General features: G+C 36.4%; 2 long non-coding RNA genes across 3 annotated transcripts; one reads left to right on the top strand and one right to left on the bottom strand.

Moving 5' to 3' along the window:
• Positions 1-554: 554 nt before the first annotated feature.
• Positions 555-3,727, top strand: LOC131956410 (uncharacterized). Of its 2 annotated transcripts, XR_009388961.1 has the most exons (5): positions 555-871; positions 1,413-1,556; positions 2,146-2,258; positions 2,546-2,603; positions 2,842-3,727. It is a non-coding gene; the product is annotated as an uncharacterized LOC131956410 (long non-coding RNA). The 2 variants fall into 2 exon arrangements; XR_009388960.1 differs by having other exon boundaries at positions 852-1,556.
• Positions 3,728-10,134: 6,407 nt separating this feature from the next.
• LOC131956415 (uncharacterized) lies at positions 10,135-13,022 on the bottom strand. Its single transcript, XR_009388962.1, has 3 exons — positions 12,932-13,022; positions 11,771-11,867; positions 10,135-11,152 (listed from the first exon to the last, which is right to left on the bottom strand). It is a non-coding gene; the product is annotated as an uncharacterized LOC131956415 (long non-coding RNA).
• Positions 13,023-15,737: the final 2,715 nt, after the last annotated feature.

Below are 15,737 nucleotides of genomic sequence, written 5' to 3'. Positions count from 1 at the left end.
CACATGATTGAATTCAAACATACCATAACATAGACATACATTAGCAAGCAGTCACACCACAAGATCCAGAAACTAGAACAATGACATTTCTTTCAAGAACACAGACACAAGATTTTATGTTTTTGTAAACTGTGCTGTCCCATTTTGTATTTGATTTACATGATTGATGTTAGGGATAGAATAGAGTAGTAAGATAGATAGTTGTTGATGTATTAGATTAGTAGCAGACGCTGAAAAATATAATTTGTCAGCTACAGAAAGGGAGGGAGATATGTGATGACGCAAGGTTGCGTCGAGCTCAGGTAGATAGCAGAAGCAGGCTATAGCAAGTTGGTCAGACTAGTCAGAGAGAGAGACCAATGAAAATACGGGAACTGACCGGTCACGTGGGACGGTCAGCTGACCACTGAGGCGTGGGTCAGTAGTAGAGAGATAGGAGGAGTTGATAGGTAGCTAGCGAGGCACCCCATGCGAATGGCTATCTCTGTATCTGTCAATGATCGGATCATTGAGTAACTAATAGATATACGGTCACTTCCTGTGTGGATCAGCCGACAAACTCAATGATAATTGCTCCGACTTTTGAATCTATAAATAGAATAACAAAAGGAAGGAAACGAAATTTTAAACTGATTTCCGCCATTACAAAAATAACATGAAACCTACAGTTCACGACACATCGCATAGGAATTTAAAATAAATATTAGGCCTATAGGTTTAATACATATTTCTTAGAATATAGAAATTTAGATCTAGTGTTCTGGTTAGTAGTTATTTCATGTTTATTAGAATATAGTCTAGATTCTAGAATCTAATCATACGGCTGCATAAAAAGAAAACCCATCTGCCATCTAGATCTAGAGAAGCGGAGGTAAGAAGGTTAAATTAGTAATTTACATGATTTTTATTGTAGTTTCACTGTTTGTTAGGCCCAATTATTAAATCTTTAGATCAGAGGTCCAGCTTGATCATGTGTGGTATCTATTGTGGTGCATTGGAATGAAAAGCCCACATACTTAAATATAGAATCTAGTAGGCCTATACTATAACTGTACTGCCCTATACTTTAAATTTGTTACCACAAGAAAAAAGCCTATTTACTATTATTAGTTATAATTAAATTAAATTGAAATATTTGTTTATCTTTATAGTTTATAGTGAATGCATGCTAATGAGCATTATTCAAGCTGCTGTTATATTTAGGCTTATAGGCCTATATACTCTATAGCTTAGGCTATATACTATAGACTATATATTATATACCAATATTGTGCATAAAACTTAAAGCATGTAAGCATACACAATAATAATTATCATTAGACCTATAGTAACTAAGACTCATACTATTTAGTACTACTTTAATACTACCTTTAAACTATTAGGCATAATGAAATAATGATTAATAATTTCAGTGTTTTCCGCACTCAAGAGGAAGGAGGTTGCAGGGAACTTAGAGACTAATCTTTGCCAACATACTGGATTTCTGGTGATGACAATAGGAGCAAATAGTATGCGGCTCAGTTAATACTAAAAACAATTGATTTTAGTAATTAGTGGTAAGCTCTTTTTTAAAATAATATATTATAACATGGTATCGCAAAGGTTCAGGTTGTCCGATAAATGATAATTAGAGTCAGGTTTAGGACTATAGTTTAATGCTTGGTTAGTAATATGCATCAAGTTGGGAAAGACATAGAAATGGAAATACATAGAATTTAATGTGTTCATTCGCAAACGTTACTATTTAAAAATTTTTAGGCCTGCTATTTATTGCTGAATAATAAAATCACTATACTTATCCACTATATTATGTTTAAATAAAGTGAGTTTAGATCAGTCGAGTAAATAAATTTAATAGCAAGACATAACTAAAATTTACAATGAATATATATATATATATATATATATATATATATATATATATATATATATATATATATATATATATATATATATATATATATATATATATATATATTGCTATTTTATAAAAGTATGTAAATCACAGAACAAACATTCCTTTGTATTTTGTCTACAACTTAACAAAAATGCTACTACTTTGATGGATTGCACTAAATAGGGGTTAGCTTTAATTTAATAATTTGTGAGATATTCTTGCTAATCTATGTGTAAATTGCTTTTCAGGACTATGAGTGTGTGTTTGGTCATCCAGATATCATAACTACAACTGATGTTCAATTACAAGGGATATTAATCAGTCTCCGTGGACTATACACTGTGCCTAGTTTCATCCTCAGGTAACTGTACTATAGGCATAACCCATTTTTTAAAGTAATTATTATAGCAAGAGATAGCATTATATGTTAAAATAAATATAATGGATTTCAATCCAAAATATTTTATTAATTATTGTCTTTTCTTAAATTCTAATAAATCAGTGAGTTGTACAACATAGAGGGTATTATATTTGAATGATAATTGAAACACATATTGTTATAGAGCTCAAAACTATGTACTTATCTAATATAATTAATATACTGAAACAGTTTTATTGAAGCATATTATTTCATATTTTACCACACAGAGACTGATGTGTAAGCTTAAAGTAAAGACATCAAATCAAAGTATCAGCTATCAAGAGGGTAAATATTGATAGTCTACTTCATTAATCTTCAATATGAATGAACACAATTTTAAATCTATAATATTTGCTGATAATGTTTGTTTCTTGTTATTCATCATGTTCAGTGCTTTATCTTTTCAAAGTAATTAGTTATAGTAAAGAAATAGTAGAGATAGTAATATAAATTTGTAATGTATTTCTCTTGCTAGTTCCACAAAAGAATATTTCAAAATATTTTGTCTTTATTTCATTTACAGAAGAACATTCAAAATCATATTGTGATACACAAATCAAGCAAGTCTATAACCAGCAATATGATACAGGCCAAGAAAAAGCTGGATATTTGATTGGAAGGGTGGCACAAAAAAGATGGGTTATCACTAGGGAAACAAGCTCGGAATACAGTTCACTGTTGGGACATCAAGCCAAATACTTCTAAACTTATTTGAATCATTTTTGCTGTTTATTATAATTCATCCAATTGTCTTATTAAATATATAAATTTATATATATACACAATTCCTAATATAGAATTTCTAAAAATGTTTTATTATAATATTTAAAAATGAAACAAACATGTTCCCAGAACACACAAAATGTCATTATGTGCCCAGAACACACAAAATGGCAACATGTTCCCAGAACACACAAAATGGCAACATGTGCCGAGAACACAAAAAATGACAACATGTGCCGTTAACAATACTTCACTTTTTCCTTAACAATTTTACAAGCAGGTAATAAAGCCATAAATCTTTACTGTGGATATAGCCAATAAATAGGGTAACCTTCACTTTATGCAATTTGTAGTTTTCAATGCCTGTCCCATGCAAAGTATTTAGCCTAGTGTTTTGGGCCTTGCTTCATTTACTCAATAAATTATATAGGCATGAGAATTTTCATTTTAATCTGCAAAAGCTACATTCTGTACATTATTATTTTCAAACTACATCATATATTTTTCTCCTCTCTGATAAAAAATATTCCTCATATTGTTTGTGTCAAGTATTTTATTTTTATCTATGCAATGCTATATTCCTATTTTATAATAATTACTTTTATACAAATTCTTTTGAAAACTGTTCTTTATTGATTTGTATCATTTTCTTTATTTCTGAAAAATAAAACTTTGTTTGGGAATCCTTTTTTTGTTTCTGTACAAATTAATAAACATAAATACCTACCAGGCTTAATATCCAGCAACATTAAACAATTAAGTAAGGCCTATTGTTAGTAATGGTAAATTTTATACTAATTAATGTGATTTCTCCTGGCCACCTTGTTCTGAATACCTTCAACTGTGTCAATGTTGCTACCAACTCCAATAATTAAAACTGAAGTCATTTACTATGAAGTAAAACTTGGGTGTAATCCAAATCCACCCAGTTGCCGGGGGCAAGGTACCAAACATGATGTCCAGTAGAGGGTTAAGAAAGTATCATTATTAAATCACTATTAAACCCCTCCTCGCCTACGCCATTGCTTGTATGCATATGGACGTTATCGGAATGTAATGTATTGCTTATAAGTCGAAAATGCGAAAAAGACACGTTTAACATTACTAGTTTGAAGAATAACATTCATGTTAGCCGAAACAGGTGTATTCTAAAGTTGTTTAAATTCATTTTATTGTTCATTACGATTATGTTGTCGTAAAATATAGGCCTATTTTTAAAAAGCATAACTAAAAAGTGTTTTAACGCATTTTCTTCTTAGAAAAGCCTCACATGCATGATATCATTAACATTACGGCAAATCAAACCCTTGAAGAAGCCCCATCAACCATTCAATTTTTACGATGGGCAACAAATAAAACGCCCGCATCAAGGTACAGTCCTATGCTATCGACATTAGCTCAACCCCGGCAACTAACGTGTCCCAAAACCAAGAATTGAAATCTTGACCCATTATTCTGATTAATTAGTGGTTAAACATCTTTAGGCATCTGAAAACGTTAGTTTTTAATCTAGTGTACTCAAAAAGGAAGAACATAAAGCTTTATGCCGCCTTAAAAACCCAATCCCATGTTACGCAAGGCGTCGATAGAGAAAGAATAAGGCTTTGAGTCAGAACAGGCAAAGGCTTAGATAACTGCCAAAATACCTAATCTGTAGACCTCACAAGTCTAGACGATATATTTGTGCCTCTGTTTTTAGACTTTCAGAACAAATGCATGACTGTGATGTGGTCAGTAGGCACATAAAAGAGAAAAGTAGTTTTAATCTAAAGACTTCAAACATTTCTGAAGGACCGAATTTGAACTTGTAGGCGGTGGTGTCGATGCCAAAGTTTAGCGTCGTCCGCAAAGATAAGCTATCGTTATATCATCTCTATGCCCATATTGTGACAGATATTTACAAATGTGTCTAATATAGGACAGAATACATAGCTACTCAATAGAGATAAGCGCAATCATTTGTCCACGACTTAAGAAACCACTGTACTGCAAAACCCACCTAAATGGAAAATGTCTTAGACAGAGTTTCTTCCAGGCATCTCTTCGGGGGGGGGGGGGGGGGGGGGGGGGGGGCCTTTGCTCCCCCGAAAAATTTTTACCGCCCCCCCCCCCCCGAACGAAATGAAATTTATATAATTTAAATAGAAAATATATACTTTTAACAGTGTCCGCCCCCCCACCCCGAAGAAAGTCTACCGCCCCCCCCCCCGAAGAAAGTCTACCGCCCCCCGGAGAAAAAAGTCTGGAAGAAACACTGAGTCTTAGATGTGTGTTTTAATACAAATGTGTACCTTGTCGCGAGTTAGGACCTGTAGGTAGTCCATGTAGATTCCCCCCCCCCCCACCCCCCCGAAGAAAGTCTATCGACCCCCCCCCCCCCCCCACCCCCGAACGAAACGGAATTTATATAGAAAAAAAATATACTTTTAACAGTGTCCGCACGCCCACCCCGCCGGAAAGATTTCGCCAGGGCGGCGCCCTAGCAGGAAGCAGAGGTGTAGCAACCTATTCCGGCGCCCGGGGCGAACTATCACTGTTGTGCCAACCCTATTCAAACGCTGGCAAAAAGGCGCCCATCCCTACATACACTCCCCTATATAAAATAATTGAGGATATCAGTCATGGATAAATCTGTTTTCTTAAATTTTACTGAAGAATGAGGATTTAAAAAAAAAATGTCTACCCCTTTTGGCGCCCCATTCGATCTGGGGTCTCTGACAGGAAGCAATGCAATTTTTCTCCATAAAAATAAAAGCCAGATGCAATTTGACACTGTTCGTACGAGAGTCATAAAATTTTGGGTAGTTGGTGAAAAGGGTTTCTAGAAAGAAAAAAATTCTTAAGTGTGGCACCCTGGGAGGGTTCGATTTTTCTAATTATACGATTATGAGCTCAGAATCCAGAGGGGAATCCAGAGGGGCTATCTCATCAATTGCGGTCATAGGTAATACTAGATTCAGCAGAGGCGCAGCGAGGGGGCGGGGGGTACATATGTCACCGGGAGCCAACCCTAGGGGCGCCAAAATGGTTGGGAAAATTTAAAAGCTCATTTTAGCTATAGTTTTGCATTATAAATATTTAAAAAATACGGGGGGGGGGGGGCGCCAAATTGAAAGTTTGTCTCCGGCGGGAGGGGTGGGGGGGGGGGCGCCAAATTGAAAATTTGTCCCCAGGCGCCAGGAATGGTGCTACGCCTCTGAGATTCAGTGATAAAACTACACCAGGTTCATCCGCCAGCTCCCCGGCGGTTGAGTGGCCCAGAGCGGCCAAGACCCATCTCGGGCGACCCTACGGTTTAGATGGGCTACTATAAATGTTCACTAAGTAGAATAATGAGCGCCCGCCGGCGCCCTGGCAATTGGCGACAGCGAGCGCCCCGGGCTCTACAGAGAGTGCCTCCTTAAAGAGCACCCTACAATAGGGACACGGTGGCACACGACATTTTATAATTAAACCGAATTAGGGGCGCCCCTGCGGAAATATAACCAGTGGCTCCCTGGAGCGCCAAGGGACGCGTCTCTAACACATGGGCGGTCGCCAATGTGTGTTCTACCTCACTATTACAGAGGTTGATTAACGTACACTCAAGGCTTTCATACAGTGAGCCTTGGTGCGTCTAGGCAGCAGTGGAGACAAACCCGCGCCCCAAAAACGAATATGTGGGTTTGTTTGTTTAAGCATTATCAAAGATTTCATTCGTTTGTCATTCAAATTTGAGAAGTTAATGCTAATACCCCTGTGGTGGTTTCTACGAAAAAAATTCGATTTGGTGGCGCCCTGGCAGGGTTCCATTTAGCTCCCCGGGTTTTCCCGTGAGTACTATGGTACCTTTGTTCGTTTTAATAATTGCGAAACGCTATGAATATGATGGGCTACTATAATCGCTCACTATAGCGAGTGAGGCGCCTTCCTACCTACGCCCACCTACCTACATACCTAACTCCCTGCCTACGTACCTACCTATCTACTAACCTGCCTGCGCTGCTGCCTGCCTACCTACTTTCCTACCTACCGTTATTCCTGCCAAACTGCTTTCCTTCCACCCCGCCTGTCTACACACCTCACATCCTACTTACACACACACATATCTTCGTATGTATATATGTATGTGTTAGTGTGCTCTAGGACTATGTATTTTTACATTTTTGTTGTTACGTAGAACTATTCAGTATAAAGGAGTTTCCTTTTTTTTTTGACGTTGTAACTGCCGCTAAAATATTCTTTTTTGTATGTGTGCATAAAATAGTGTAGGTTTATTAACAAAAGTAAATTTTAGTATGTATTTAAGTGTATATAATCATTTTCGTCAAGCCAATGTGTTCATAATCTTAAATTTAAAAACCCATGAAACTCGATAGCCAAAGATTTAGAATGAGAATAATTGCTATTTAACCAGTAACACCTATTCTAATTATTGTAATAATATTTTTTTTTAAATAAATATACACAGAGATAGATTGTTTTCTTATATAATTTATTTAAAAAGTCAACTGTATTTCATAAAGAAAATTAACACAAAATACATTCGAATAGAAACTGTCAAGGGAGACTACTCTAATATTTGTAGGAATAATAGTTTTGATTTAGAGTTTTTTTTTTTTTATTATTAGAAGAAAAGTTAATCATGTAGGTTCTATAAAAGATTACCTTGCATTTAAAAAAAAAAGATATTCGGCAGGTTTAGAATGAGAAATAGTCAAAATTATTTATTATATTCATTAGTTGTTGTTTTTTAATAATATAGTACAAAGACCTGTTTTAATTATTTTTTTAAAATCTTATTTTAATTAATAAATTATAAATGAAGATCGAGGATCTATATTTTTAAAAAAATAATTTAACTGTCCCTAAACAATTGTATCAATCGCTGAGAAATTAAGAATTAATAATTACGTTTAACGCTTTATTAATTAAACGAGTTGAATTATTTCCGTTTTGATAAACTCTCTCTCTCTCGTTATAACTACTAACGCTTTATCATTGAGTTTCTTAAGAGAAAAATACAGGAGAGCGGTAGTTATCATTGACTCTGTCATTGATAATTTCATTGAGTCTTTCATAGAAAATAGTGTTTGATCGGCTGAGCGAGGAGTAGTGAAGGTGTTAGGAAGCGGTTAGAGACGGTTGTAATATGTAGAGCTAGGGAACAGAAAGTTAGTGTTAGGATTGGTCATGGGAGTGCGTAGTTAGTAGTATAGTGAACAGTTAGTAGTAGTAGTAAACAGTAGAGAGTATAGAATAGGCTAATGAGGTAGAAACATGATTTTATACATTTGAATAAAGAACTTTGTATTTGGAACTGAACTGTGTGTTATTGGATTCATTCGTTTCGCATCGTAAAAATCCCCACCCTCACAACTGGTGCAACAAGAAGAACCACAAACAAGATCCTCATTTTGTACCCTCACACAGACGAACCAATGCTTCCTTTTATGTATAATGACCTGATTCTGATTATCACTTGACATGGACAAGTCATTCAATTGAAGTTGGGTTTGTTGCTGACTCTCTAATAAAGTCTCTAGAAAAAGTAAAAAAAGCAAGTGAGCTTCAAATTCTCAATTCCAAATCTGATTGTAAGACAACTTTGATAGGATTTTCATCAAATTTTTTGTTGAAATCTCCATTACTTTAGTCATTAGTGAGAGACTTAGCCTAATGCAAATGTTTAAAAATAGAGCCAGTTCACCAAAAAAAAAATGAAGGGAATTCTTCACATCCTAGTCAACAAATGGAAACTGAAATCAGCTGAGTGTGACCAAGTTCTGTTTCAATTTTCAACATTCATAGATACATGTACTCTAAATGGTTGTCTATCTAAATCTAATTGAGAACATGATAGGCTGGACATTTTTTTCATAGAACAGCTTGGTAGCAAAATTTCTTATGTGAACATTTGGAAAATTGTTAGAGATCTATTGCTTCTGTCACATGGTCAAGCCAGTGTTGAAAGAGGTTTTTCTGAAAATAGAAGTTGGAGGAGTGTCATTTGACACCAAAGATACTGATTGCAAAAGGGATTATGCTGGACTCTCAGACAATCTCCTGACTTAGATAATTTTGTAATTACACCAACATTATTTCAAAAATTGTGTGTGCAAAAAACATACATCACCCTCATTGTAATGCCCATTAGTGGTAGTTTTTACCTTGAAATTCCCCCCAAAATCACCTTGAAAACCTTGAAAAAGCCTTGAATTTTCTTTTGGGATTTGGCTATGGACCCTGTATGCACTCTTGGTATTTTAAAATCTTGAGACGAGACCTAGAAACAAATAACCGCATTTTTTTTTTTAATAATGGTAACCATGTTCACAAGAGAAAATTCAGTTCGAAAATTCACACCTCTCCCTGGCTAGCGAGATATCGAATAACAGTGAGAGAGAACATGTCTTACAAGCCATACACTCGGCAGCATTTGTAAAAGTAGCTACTATAAGTCCATAGTAACGATGAAAACAGTTCTATAGAATACAAGGCATCACTATAACATGACAACACAACTGCAAACAATGGATGGTTGCAATGTTTTTATTGAATACAATGTTTGTATATACAGTTAGGTGTATTTATATTAATAGTTATTAAATTTTAATGTTTTATTGACGTTAATATCTAAACTACAAAAGATTGCATTTTATTATCTATTTTTATCATTGAATGCAATACAATTATTAATGTACGTTATTGTTTCTTTTGCTTAAATCAACAGACAGTTGTATAATGAATATTATTACAAAACAGTCTTATTTTAATAAAAATATTTTATTCTGCGTAACAGATCGTGCACATTTGATGAAAGGAAAAAGTGGGAGGGGGTTATATTTATCATCATGTTATATTGTGTCCTATGGAATATGGTTAAAATACTGCTGTTGTATAACACTTGTTAGTAAGTTTAGTTGTTTTTATTTATAAAAAACAAAAACAAAAGAAAATTCTGCTATAGGCCCATGAATCTACAATCATTGGATAATTAGGATGAAAAACGACGATTTTCTAAAAAATAATGTGATTCTTGTAATTCATTTATATGGTCACATAAATTGCAAAACACTGAGTTTACATTTTGTTCGTGATGAGGCAAGGGGGGGGGGGGGGGGGGTTATGAACATATTTGTTCTGTAACGTCCTGTGGAGAATGGGGTAGGTTTCAAATGTCTTGTAGGTATGTTATGAAACATGTACACGTCTGGACGATCGCTACTATAGGGCTGGTAAATAGGTCACCAACCAGTTCTACAGCTCAATAAAACCTGCATGAGCCATATAACTATTTATTGACCTACTTACCAGCCCTATACTTGTCAGCATGTCTAATACTTGTGTTAACAAAAACATTTTGCACGAGATCACTGCGAAGAATGATTTGATTTGTTTTTAAATCGACTTTCTCGGGTTTTTAAAAAAAGTTTTCTGCAAAATCCAAGTAAGTTATGTAACATCCGCGATCTCTTAACTGTCACTACTGTCAGTTAATATAACCCAGTCATTCTACTATAACTTATCTATTATGTCTGCACTCAGCCAGCATTATATCCTATTTCTTCTCATCCAACCAACTTTATGTCCTATATCTTCTCAATCAGCCAGCTTTATGTCCTACAACTTCTCAATCAACCAGCTTTATGTCCTATATCTTCTCAATCAACCAGCTTTATGTCCTATTTTTTCTCATCCAACCAAATTTATATCCTATTTCTTCTCATCCAACCAACTTTATGTCCTATATCTTCTCAATCAGCCAGGTTTATGTCCTATAACTTCTCAATCAACCAGCTTTATGTCCTATATCTTCTCAATCAACCAGCTTTATGTCCTATTTTTTCTCATCCAACCAAATTTATATCCTATTTCTTCTCATCCAACCAGCTTTATGCCATATATCTTTTCATTTATGTCATATATCTTCTCATACAACCAGCTTTATGTCCTATAACTTCTCATCCATTATGTCCGCATCCAGACAAGCGTACTGTTCGCTCTGGAATAGTTCCAGATTGATGTAATCTTTTTCCTTTTCCAGCAGAGTCTCGAACCTGCGACACAGGGCATCAAACGTTGGACGGTTCTCTGGGAGGAAGGACCAGCAGCTGCACATGAGCTCGTATCTGGGGACGGGGAGGGTTAGGGTTAGTTGGTTGGTTGTGGGGGAGTTGGGGTGGCGTTGTGTGTGGGATTGTGGGAGGTGAGTTGTAGGATTGTGTGGGGGTAGGAGATTGTGTGGGGGTGGGATTTATTGTGGGAGTTGAGTTGTGTGGGGGTGGGAGTTTGTATGGGATTGGGATTTTGTGTGGGAGTTGAGTTGTGTGGGGTTGTGAATGGTTGGGATTATGTATGGGGGTGAGTTGTGTGGGATTGTGGGGGTGGGTTTGTGTATGGAATTGTGTGGGGTGGGATTTTGTGTGGGAGTTGAGTTGTGCGGGTTTGTATGGGGGTGGGATTTTGTGTGGGAGTTGAGTTGTGCGGGTTTGTATGGGGGTGGGATTTTGTGTAGGATTGTTGGAGTTGAGTTGTGTGGGGTTGTGAGTGTGTGGGATTATACATTGGGGTGAGTTATGTGGGGGGTGGGGGTTGTGTGGGATTTTTTGTGTGTGATTGTGTGGAACTTTTTTGTTGCTGTCGTAATTGATGTGGAATTGTCAAAATTTCTCTAGCTGAGTGGGTTTTTAGTTGTCAAAGTGGATGTGTGTGTTGTCGATTGTGTGGTTAGGATTAAAGTTATCTACATGTCAGAACTGCAGTGCTGAGGTTTCTCCATTTTCTTGCCAGCGCTAACAAACTTGAAGACGTCATGGGCAGACAACCCGGGGTAAGGACTGGCACCTGAAATCAATGATCAAACTCTTTAGATCGATATTTTGTCAACTTGGGTGGGGTGGGTGTGGTGCGAGAAAATGAAATCTAGGCTGGACATTTGGAACAAAATAGGGCTGGTAAGTAGGTCACCAACCAGTTCTACGGCTCAATAAAACCTGCATGAGCCATATAACTGGTTGGTGACCTACTTACCAGCCCTATTGCCAGGTTCACCCAGTATCTTTTACATCACAGGTACTGTTTATTTTATCTTGAAGGCTGATCTATTCAGACCCATCACGGTATCCCGTGTATTAATATAATAGTATTAATGTACACATTTTGTGAAGCCCTTCTTCATGACACAATGTTGTAGGAAGCTAATGCTATTTTGTTGTATTTGTTTGCTATCTAGAAAGTTCGCTCCGTCCCCATCTATCAACACAAAAGTGTATCGTTTGCAATCAGACTGTTGGTTGCAAGACATTCAAGGTGAAGGTTACATGCGCCTGCTTAATGAATTTGCCGAGATTTACAATCTACACCCCCCCCCCCCCCTCCAAACCCATACAGTAGCCCCCTCCTACCAAACTAAAGTAAAACAATAGACTCACCCAAAGATAGTCCCCCCCCCCCTCCAACACCGTAAAGTACACTGTTGTGAACACACGGACATGCCATTCGGGAGATCCGATGCGTAGCGCAACACATAAGACAAACAACCACAAACGGGTTACAAAACAAGACTGAAACAAAGGCTCGTTGAAACTAAAAGAATTTATATACACTATCTACACCTAACACAGTCTAGTTTAAACAGAAAATACACAAGCTAGTAAACTAAGATACAGTGGCTAAAAACTAGTATAAACCTAACCTGTACTAACCTTGGAGATCTGGACAAAACTGAGGCCATCACACACGTTTTCATACACCTTACATACCCTTTCATAAACTGGTTCAAACCGGAATATTACAACTCACAGCACGAGAACTGAACAAGGACGAACGGTATAGGGTACCAAGTAACAACAATATTCACCCCCTTCACTACATACACCCCCCCTACTAATGTAAACCTATTAACTCACCTAGCGTAACAATCTCCCACAGAAGAATGCCGTAGGCCCAGACATCAGATTTAGTGCTGTGTGTTCTGTCGATCAAACTTTCTGGTGCCAACCATCTAACCGGCAGCGGACCCTGTGAAGTTTAGCACAACACTTGTTTTAAACTTAATTTATCATTCACCTACCACTTCTGTTATAATCTACTTCACCTACGCCGCTTTAACGGTAACGGGTTCGGGTTCGAATCTAAAACGAAGTATGAAAATTAATGCTTGAAACGAATAAAACACAGTTGGAAGATTCTACAAAGGAATCAATGTCCTAATAATGTAAGCCATAGCAAGGTGAATCAACATTGGGGTGATTGGGATTTGCCACCAACTAGCAATAAAGAAAGTAAACAAGTTAATTAAAGCGCAATTTCCTTATATCGAACCTCAGCTTATTAATAGGGTACAAAAATAACGTTTGATTTAATAAGTAAATTAAATCGAGATAAATCATATATTCAGCAAATAAATAATGCAACACAAGTAGTTTTAATAATTCAAAACAAAATAGAAAAAATATTTATTAACGAGATTTTTAAAAAAAATCCTTTCGAACCTCCGCTCATTCGCTATGGTAAATTCCTTTCGAACCTCAGCTTATTAATAGCGTACAAAAATAACGTTTGAATTAATAAGTAAATTAAATCGAGATAAATCATATATTCAGCAAATAAATAATGCAACACAAGTAGTTTTAATAATTCAAAACAAAATAGAAACTAGCCTCCCGTATCAGTCTAAAAAAAGGGGAGAGTAGCCTCCCGTATCAGTCGAAAAAAAAAGGGGGAAAATTTAAAAAATCCTTTCGAACCTCCGCTCATTATAATCCTTTCGATCCTCAGCTTTTGCGCTAAAAACCTACAAGACGCTCAGTTTAAAAATTCTTAATTAATTTTTCGTGACCGAACGAAAGGATATTTTTGAAAACTTTCTTCGGCAATATTGGTTTAAATTATGGCAGGAATCGATTGGTAAATGTTTCAAGTCGCTAAGTGTTCTGGTTGCCGAGATATGGAGCAAAAACTGAATTTGTTCGAGGTTTTTTGGCTTTTCCGTGAAATCCATGAAAGAAACCCGGAATTTTTATGGCCTATGTTCATCCTCGTAACTTGCTTAACATAATTGCTTTTGGAATTAGTCATCGATATTGCTTCGTTGAGGAGGAGATACGGCTTAAAGCTGCGGACACACATCCATCCATCCATCCATTCATTCATACAACCAGAAATGACGGGTTAATAAACGCAATTCTCCAGAATGGAAATTGCGCTAAAAATGCTTTCTTTAGACGTAGCGATCCATTGTGTAGATGAACTAGGGTTCATGTTTCTTGACTTCGGCATATGAAGTGATTGCGTGGTCAACACTAAGCTGCACTATGCCCAATCGTCTTTACTCTCCCCAACGTATTGTCTGGTACCCATCAGAGCTGGGTGGATTAATCAAAACCAGGACCGAACTCGAGACTTTGGGGCTGGCCTCCAACGCTCTACCATTCGACCACGTCGTCCCACACAAACTCACAATAGGATGCAGTGAAACATAATATTTAGTTTAAATATTTTAACCAAATGCTAAAGCCACCAAATTGACATAATATGCTTGTTTTCTACAGATAAAACAATTATTTTCTGGCCAAATTATGTGGCAACTGAATTGGACCAATGTTGGAGTTTCTTCCCAGACTTTAAGTAAAACAAGTTAAAAAACCGACGATTAAATTATAATCAAACTAATGAAGTTAATTAACCTTCAACTTCAACGAATAACTGAAAATATACAGGACACCGTGACGCTAAGTTAACCGGCTAGCCTGACAGTTATGTTGATTTCACAGGACACCGTGACGCTAAGTTAACCGGCTATTCTGACAGGTGTGTTGATTTCACAGGACGCCGTGACGCTAAGTTAACCGGCTAGCCTGACGGTTATGTTGATATGGACATTTGGTGGACATTTTGGGGAGGTGTGTGGTCATTTCGTTGGACATTCTGGTGAGGTGGGGGGACATTTCGTTAACATTTTGGGGAGGTGGATGGACATTATTCGTTATTCGAACCATTGAGGGAATGGGAGGTGGACATTGCATGGACATTGGGGGAGTTTTGGAAAATTTGCTTTGACATTTATGTGGAAATTGACATTGTATGTACATCTTAGTGGTTCTAAAGAAAAGAAAAACTTTTAAAAGTTATATGACTTCAATGAAGTGTGTTCTTTTTTTCTTCAAGGTGGAACTATATACCAGGAAAAAACGAAACAAAACTTGTTCTTCCTGAAATCCATGACTATCAACATTAAAGATATAGATACAAGATGGGCTTTTTTAGATTTTAGATATTTAGATATTTCAACGCTTTAATTTTAAAAACATCAAAATGTTATTTTAAGGGCGAAATTCATCCCCGATGTCTGAGTCAATGGTCTAGCTAAAATAAACGTATGTTTAATAAAACAATCAGTAGCTGAAGTCGAAAAATGTGTTTTTCTTATATTTCTGTGGTTTTACTGTCCATTACCTGTCTGTTTCTGTCACATGTAAATATTTTTTACCAACTTTACAATCGTTTGTGTTTTATTAGATGAGTTAGACCAACTTAAGAATTAACTATCCTTCTACCCGATGCTTGTATTTTATTGTATATTGTATTGTTCGTGGCATAACTTTCAGCCTTTCGTTGTTTCAAAATCCTTTTTTTTCTCTATCTAAAAGGTTTTTGTAAGTTTTTTTCCTTCAAGCTCTAATAAATTTTGTACGGTATTTAGACCATAGCTAA

The sequence above is a fragment of the Physella acuta genome, unplaced genomic scaffold (assembly GCF_028476545.2).
Source record: "Physella acuta isolate Inbredline_101_S28 unplaced genomic scaffold, ASM2847654v3 ptg001148l, whole genome shotgun sequence".
In the NCBI taxonomy this organism is placed as follows: domain Eukaryota; kingdom Metazoa; phylum Mollusca; class Gastropoda; family Physidae; genus Physella; species Physella acuta.
This window is presented reverse-complemented; position numbering and strand designations above follow the sequence as displayed.